This window comes from Cucurbita pepo, unplaced genomic scaffold, assembly GCF_002806865.2.
Source record: "Cucurbita pepo subsp. pepo cultivar mu-cu-16 unplaced genomic scaffold, ASM280686v2 Cp4.1_scaffold000273, whole genome shotgun sequence".
Lineage (NCBI taxonomy): Eukaryota > Viridiplantae > Streptophyta > Magnoliopsida > Cucurbitales > Cucurbitaceae > Cucurbita > Cucurbita pepo.
In genome coordinates, this window is record NW_019646521.1 from 67,823 (window position 1) to 74,904 (window position 7,082).

The window sequence follows — 7,082 nt, forward strand, 5'->3', positions numbered from 1 at the left end:
CATTATTGTACTGTGATAATCAAGCAGCATTACACATAGCAGCCAATCCAGTTTTTCACGAACGTACGAAACACATTGAAATAGATTGTCATATAGTTCGAGAAAAATTACAAGCTGGAATCATCAAACCGTGTTATGTTTCGACTAAAATGCAATTGGCATATATTTTCACTAAAGCTTTGGGAAGACATCAATTTTATTTTTTGAAAGACAAGTTGGGTGTGATTGACATACACTCTCCAACTTGAGTGGGAGTATTGAGATATAATATCTAGAGTATATATTATTTATAGAATATATCTCAGATATTATATCATAATATTGAGATATAATATCTAGAGTATATATTATTTATAGAATATATCTCAGATATTATATCATAATATTCTTTATTTATGATTTGATTTATAGTATATTTTATTTTATTCTAGTATTTAATTATTTTATATTTTACTCATTTGTACTAGTTTGTATCCTATTTAAAGGATATCAATATCAATGATAATACACACCTTCCCAATTATATTTTCTATCTCATTCTTAACACTATTACATGAGGGTTTTAATTAAATTAAGGCGGAATATTATATATAAGCAACACAAATACAAATGGTTGATTTCAATAAAAAAAAAAAAAAAAACCTTAACCTCAAACTTGCATGCAATTCTGAAGAGTATGAGACAATTTAGCTAAGTTGATGTACATTGAACCATAGGCACATGAACTATTAAGTTAGGACTTCACACTCCTTAGTATTTGTTCGGAGAGTGCAATAACTCTAGTTATCAAGAGGAAAGCATTGGCCTACGTGGCAATATATTCAAGAGCTTTCGAAAGTTAAAGAAATTGCTAGTCTGATCGAGAGCTTTCGAAAGTTAAAGAAATTGCTGGCCTCAGACTTATATAAAGATGTGCAGGATGATATTGGAGTGTTAGTAAAGTTTAATGATGTTATGAATAGATAATTAATTAGAGTATTAAGGCAACTAAAAAAAGTAAGCATCCTATCTCATATTTATGAAAGAAACATGAGATTATTTACCTCGATCCTAAGTTGGATGACCTGATTCACGTCGTAGATTACAAGTCCTTATAGATAGACCATGACCCAAGTTACGAGAAAAGACCAATAAGAATTTTAGTCTGGAAAGTGTTGGTCTTCTGTACTCGAAAAATGGTTTTTACAAAATCAAGAAACTGTGAAAACAAAAGGACGAGATGAGAGAGAATTACCCCAAATAATTCCAAGAATAAGACACTTTCGAGCTAACCCAAAGTTTTCATTTGTATGATGTAAGTTCTTTCTAGATGAGGGAGAAATACCTCAAGTAATTTCAAGAATAAGACACTTTGAGGACGGAATTCCAAGAATAAGACACTTCAAGGACAACATTTCAAGAATAAGACACTTCAAGGACAAAATTTTAAGAATAAGACACTTCGAGGAAAGTTCCTTTTAGATGTGTACGATGTAATAACCCAAAATTTTGAAATTAAAAACAAGAAAAGAAAGGGATTGCCTCACATTGCCTAAAGTTGAGAAGTGGGGGTTGGCCTCCACTATAAAAGAAGGTCCCTCACTTCATTTTAGCATCCTTAACGATTCGAAGCTAGTCGGAGAATACATTTTATGACGGGAATACATTTTATGACGTCTCAAGGCTGACATTTTTGATGATCTGGCTTGGGTCTAATACGCTCGATTCTTTCCTCCTACTTTTAATTTTTGGAAACGTTTAAGCTTAGTATGACTCCATTTTAGCTAGTTTAAATTTTGGACTTTTAATTTTTGGAAACGTTTAAGCTTAGTATGACTCCCTTTTAGCTAGTTTAAATTTTGGAGTTGGAGTCCGGTTTAAAGTATTTATGCATAATTAGGCTTAGTTAGTTTAGTGAGTCATTTCCTATAATAGAACTCTAATTTATGATTGTTGAACTCCTTTAGCTAGTTTAAATTTTGGAGTTGAAGTCCGGTTTAAAGTATTTATGCATAATTAGACTTAATTAGTTTAGTGGGAGTTGAAGTCCGGTTTAAAGTATTTATGCATAATTAGACTTAATTAGTTTAGTGAGCCATTTTCTATGATAGAACTCTAATTTATGATTGTTGAACTTCTTAGACAGTATTAACTTCTCCTATAATAGAACTCTAATTTAGATGGTTGAACTCCTTAGGCAGAATTAACTTTCAGAGAGCGACGTTAATTTAACATCAAAGAGTCGTAGTAGCTTCGGTTTAAGCCAACCAAGTAAGTGACCTTACTATCGATCGAAATAGCGTCATTATAGAATTAACTTTCAGAGAGCAACGTTAATTTAGCATCAAAGAGTCGTAGTAGCTTCGGCTTAAGCCAACCAAGTAAGTGACCTTACTAATTATCTTATGTATGACGACACGTGTCCAGTGGCCCTACGTTAGATGATGATGTGATGATGCTATATGATGATTTGATGATATTATATGATGACTTGATTATGTTAGATAACGACGTGATGATGTTATATGATAATGTTATATGTTGATGTGATGATATACATGATGATGATGATGATGCATAATAATAAGATGATGTGAGTCGTATGATAATGATGCATAATAATAAGATGATGTGAGTCATGATAATGATGCATAATAATAAGATGATGCGGGACATATGATGATGATGTTCCATATTATGATATGTGTATGTATTAAATCTCATTATGATGACAAGTTTTCAAAGACACAACCCTAGTTAATGTTAATTATGATAAATGTATGAAGGCTAATGCGTGCATATTACTTAGAGTAATGTGTGAAACGATGTATAGGGTTATGTCATAAAAATGATTAAAGGTAAACTATAGGGACTTCATGCATTTTACTTGTTCATATACATTGGGATATTTATGATGAGTACACTATGATAATAATAATGGTCATGCCTCGCATGAAATTTTGGGGTATGCTGACCTCCAAAAATCGCTACAACAACTAGCTTGACTATGATGGATCCAAGGAGTGCAAACCGCCTAAGGACCCACACTCACACTAATGAAGTAGTACACATCCAATTTTGTGCGAGTCGGATAGTACACATCCAATTTTGTGCGAGTCGGAGAGTACACATCCAATTTTGTGCGAGTCGGAGAGTACACATCCAATTTTGTGCGAGTCGGAGAGTACACATCCAATTTTGTGCGAGTCGGAGAGTACACATCCAATTTTGTGCGAGTCGGAGAGTACACATCCAATTTTGTGCGAGTCGGAGAGTACACATCCAATTTTGTGCGAGTCGGAGAGTACACATCCAATTTTGTGCGAGTCGGAGAGTACACATCCAATTTTGTGCGAGTCGGAGAGTACACATCCAATTTTGTGCGAGTCGGAGAGTACACATCCAATTTTGTGCGAGTCGGAGAGTACACATCCAATTTTGTGCGAGTCGGAGAGTACACATCCAATTTTGTGCGAGCTAGAGACCATTTAAAATTTTGTTCGAAGACCACTCCTATGATGGTTTTTTTAATGATAGGTCTCTACCCTGACCCCAATAATTGGGTCACTCTAAAATTTTGTTCGGAGACCACCCCTATGATGGTTTTTTTAACGATAGGTCTCTACCTTGACCCCAATAGTTGGGTCACTCAACTTACACATTTCAAGTAAAGGCATGACAACATAAAGTAGAGACAAGACACATTCAATGTTTTATGTAGTTTTAAAAACTTAATTCTGCCAAAGGAAATAGGTTATGATGATGGTATCTAAACTCTAGATCAGTAGAAATCAAGAGTCGGTTACAATATCTAAATGTCTTTGAGCTCCAACATTAATTATTGATTAAATTATTGATTAAAGTAAACATGGTTGGCAAAAGCATTCTCAATCGTGAATCTTTCATAAATCCAAGAATTTCACCTCATGATATTAATCCTTACCCCCTATCCATATGCTTCTTACAAGCGAACAAAGTTTCTTATCCCACCAATTGATAAATGCTCTAATATTCTGCTGGTATTCAAATTTCCACTTGTTTTGGGAGCTCGGTGTAAACCAATTCTTGAAATGGCTTTTTCAAGATGTACCATTATTACAATACTATGGTATTTGTGGTTGAGAAGGAACGAGCAACCAATGTATGAACAGACACATGTTAGGAAGCTACTAGTTCTTGGTCTGCTTGCCTTCTTGGCTGAGGTAATTCTAACCAACAACAATATGCGTATTCAAATGGCAAACAATTCATGGACATGCCTTGAAAGAATAGATCAAATGGATCAAATCTTAGTGTCCCTATAAAATCAATGTTATGAAATAAAAATAAGAACATAACAAATCTTGTAAGCCTCAGATAGCAGTCTATTTGACATCAAGAAAATTCAGCCGGTAATTCCAACTGAAAGAACAAATCATCATTGGCTTTTGAAATCAATTAAAAAAACCGTCCCAGATCTGGAAAAAACTACTGATGAGCTTGATTTTGTTATTTAAAAAAAAAAATTGTAATCACACAAAACGGCTCTGTAAATCTATGCAAAAAGATGAACAGATTCCTATCAAGATGTGAAAATTTTGGTTTTGGTTCAATCATAGCATCGTTGGTCACCGCCATTGAGCTCTCGACGACGTGGCATCGAACCGAAACAACAAAAACAAGAAAGAAAATCACAATATCCTCAAGAGACCCGTTTCAAATCAACCACACAGGAGAATCACGAAAAACGGCTGAGAATTCCCGAGCAGAGCAGCAAAATGATCCAACAACCCGACCACTCCATCGTAGAAATGAATCGGCGTCGGGGTTCACTGCCTGATGGGAGCCAACAGTCGTATCCACGGCTTCTCGCTGCGGTATGGAGTGTCATACGGCACTTCCTATCAATTTTGGGAGTGCTTCTTCATTGGAATATTCACAGAAGAACTTCAATAACCAAAATTAAACCCTCAACATACAAACTGCATTCTATCAAAAAGATAACGTGAGGTAGATGAAGAACGTCGGACGATATTTATGGAGGCGAAGGAGGCCAAGGGATTAGCGGCGACGAATTTGTAACCCTAATTTCAGATGTTGCTTGCAATATGGGCCGAGAGTAGAAAATGAGCAAACAGGTCGAAAAATTCGGGTCCAATTAAAGGAGCCCAAGCAAAACGCATGTCACCAATCATATTATTATTGTTGTTATTTTATCGTTTTTTTTAATGAAAATGTCACAAAACCTCTTTTTCATATTTTGAGGTTGGTTTCATTTTCTCAACAAAGTTTCAATATATTTTATTTTGGGTCTTAATGTTGCCATCCATTTGTGTAACATGTTGTATTTAGACAACAATTAATAACACAAGTTGTTGAAACATTAAAATTCAGCGAGCTCGTATTCTCTAAAAAAAAATTACAAGTGCATACAATTCAACGAGGATAGTTGAATTGTGTTGTCGTCAGTGTCAACATCTCTATCTCAATTTTTTTTATTGATGTCTGAAGACGATTCAGAGAAACGGATCCAACACACTGACGCTTCATCGTCTTGGCTAGTCTCTTATGGTGATCAATTGTTGTTGGCACCATTCGATTGTCACCACTATATTTATGTTACGAGGGGAGGGGAGGGGAGGGGCAATGCGGGAGCAAGCATCATTCTCTTATGCTTCATTAAGCAATACATAGATAATATGTTCGAGGGGTTTTCCAAGCACATCGTGCATCCAAATACACGAAATCTTAGAGTGTAAGCAACCAATGTGTGTTTCGCGACGAGACATGAAAAGGCTGAAGCGATACATGAAGCTGGCTTCTAAGTTCATCATGCATTCAACGAAGGGTGCTGATAGAAGGGACTCACAAGACTCAATGCTACCAATACATGAGGTAATACTTTGGGACATACCAATGAAGAGGAGTTAGAGCCAACAATTTGATGCCTGAGCATCAAGCCTATGCTAAAATGAGCTTGAGCAACGATCAACTATTCACACTAACTACAATGTGGGGTGCAAAATCTTTGTACGAAGCCAAGCCCAAAAAAACGTGCGTTATCAAACAATTTTCTCTATGTTGAATAGGGAGAATTCATAAGGCATCTCATCTCAGTGAAATGCAAACATCGACTAGCGAGCGTCAAACTACCATGTGCAAGCATCGTCTAGGTAAGTCCACCATTTCAGCTCGACTTGGCATCTCATTGTCTATCCCCACCCAACAAAGAGTCATGGGCATACACTAATTGCAGTCCAACTGACATGTACAAAGGGGGAAGGAAAGTGTGGGTGGTACCTCGGTTGGGAACACAACACGTTCACCCAAGGTTTGGAGGCAACACAACAACATTTGATGTCCAACAAGGAGGCAACACAACAACATTTGATGTCCAACAAGGCTCATGTCGCATGCCCAAAGGGCACTCACCACCACGTTGTCGTCTCCATAGGGCTTGACCAAGGCTAGGAGGCAACGCCACAACGTCCCACACTTAATGAGGTTCATGGGACATTCTAATGAGTCCGAAATCAAGTTTCCGAATTTTTCACCAACCAATTTTTTTTTAATGAATTTTAAATATTAAAAAATAAAAAAATTGGAAAAAATAGTTACATTTGTAATAAAAAAAATAAATAAATAAAATAAAAAAACTGAACTATTGTGGCATCATTCTTTCATGTTAACTCCCATAAAATAATTTACAACAAAACAACACTACATAGGTACTTTCACAATTAATGGGTGATGGGTGTAATAACATATTCATGGTGGGTATCTTAGTGTAATGTACCTACTCTAGTATCAAAACTATTCATTTTATTGTTTTAGATAACCAAAAGAAAAAATAATTCATCACTCTTTTCTTAGTTCATTTCATTGATGATATTTTTATAGTCCAAGGCTTATACATGTTCTTACTTTCCACGATGTTAGGTGTGATGAATTGTTGTTGGGTGTGATGATTTTTTATGGAGGTAACATCCAACACTTTTGATATGATTGTAGGTATGTTTGCGTTGGAGGGTGTTGGTGGACATTATGAGTGTGTAAGGGTGCATGAGGTGTTGGTAGGGCATGTATCGCACATAGCATAGGATGGGGCTTGGCGTGTGCTGCGC

General features: G+C 35.9%; 3 non-coding genes across 3 annotated transcripts; all 3 read right to left on the reverse strand.

Annotated features, from left to right (window-relative positions):
• Nucleotides 1–4,323: 4,323 nt before the first annotated feature.
• On the reverse strand, nt 4,324–4,406 carry LOC111784768. Its single transcript, XR_002813586.1, has one exon. It is a non-coding gene; the product is annotated as a small nucleolar RNA snoR77Y (small nucleolar RNA).
• A 76-nt stretch (nt 4,407–4,482) lies between these two features.
• On the reverse strand, nt 4,483–4,624 carry LOC111784769. The gene has a single exon (XR_002813587.1). It is a non-coding gene; the product is annotated as a small nucleolar RNA snoR2/U65 (small nucleolar RNA).
• A 199-nt stretch (nt 4,625–4,823) lies between these two features.
• LOC111784770 lies at nt 4,824–4,891 on the reverse strand. Its single transcript, XR_002813588.1, has one exon. It is a non-coding gene; the product is annotated as a small nucleolar RNA U49 (small nucleolar RNA).
• Nucleotides 4,892–7,082: the final 2,191 nt, after the last annotated feature.